Source organism: Halyomorpha halys, unplaced genomic scaffold (assembly GCF_000696795.3).
Source record: "Halyomorpha halys isolate HHAL.00 unplaced genomic scaffold, Hhal_1.1 Scaffold3.1, whole genome shotgun sequence".
NCBI lineage: Eukaryota > Metazoa > Arthropoda > Insecta > Hemiptera > Pentatomidae > Halyomorpha > Halyomorpha halys.
In genome coordinates this window covers 1,844,214-1,845,340 of record NW_027115249.1, presented here as the reverse complement: position 1 = coordinate 1,845,340, position 1,127 = coordinate 1,844,214, and positions in this window count along the sequence as shown.

Sequence of the window (1,127 nt, the reverse complement as noted above, 5' to 3'; positions counted from 1 at the left end):
AATTAGCCGGCATTTAAAGAATTTTAAAGGAAAAAATGAAAACAAAATAAGGAATCCTTGAAAATGACCTAAGTGGTCGAAACGTCGGAAGTTTAAAAAGAATAAAGATGAGAGAAAAAGGATCAAAATTGTTTTAAAGAAACTAAACCACTCTCAAACAAGTACCATATATTAATAAAAAATAAATCTAAGAGTTATTTACGTTAAATAGATTTCGAGATATAGCTTTTTAAAAAGCAACATTTTTATGAAATATGTTGTATGGGACGTACTAAAAGATCAGTAGTTAGTGAATTTAGTTTGAAAAATTCATATCTCAAAAACCATTTGACGTACAGATGTTTATTAGCACAAAATTTAAAGCTAGTTTAATGAGCTATAATGTAGTTTATTATGTTTATCTTCGTAGGAGTAATAGTTTACATGAAATTTGCTAAAATAAATTGATTTATAGTTGTTCGGACAAATTTTCATTTGCCAAATTTATGTGAATATGATAAAAACAACAACCCCTACGAAGATAGGTGTCATAAACTACTTTATAGCAAGTTAAATCGCCTTTATTTTGATTGTTGGCAGGCATATGTTCGTCTTATGGATCTAGAGATATATTTTTCCAAAAATCCAACATTTTATACAAACAACTAGAAATTAACATTTTGTGAGTTTATTTTGTCAAATATCATACTAATAACCTACTACTCCTACAAAGATAAACATAATTGACTATTTTGTAGTAAATTTAACTAGCTTTAATTTGAGCGCTGGCAGAAATCTGTACGTCCAATGGTTTCTGAAATAATGTTTTTCATAGATCAAATTTATTGTACGCACAACTATAAATCAATTTATTTTAGCAAATATCAGGAAAACTGATATTCCTACGAAGGTAAAGGTCATTAACTTCTTTATAGTCCATTAAACTAGCTTTAATTTGAGTGCTAATAGACATCTGTACGTCACATAGTTCCTGAGATATAGATTTCTCATAATAAATTAACTAATTACTAATCTTTCTGTAGATTTTTAAGAAATTTTCTTTTTAAAAAGCTATATCCCGAGAACTATTAGACGTAAATCTCTCTTTTAGGGCTAATATTTCAGAAAATTTACTCTTCTTTAAATAA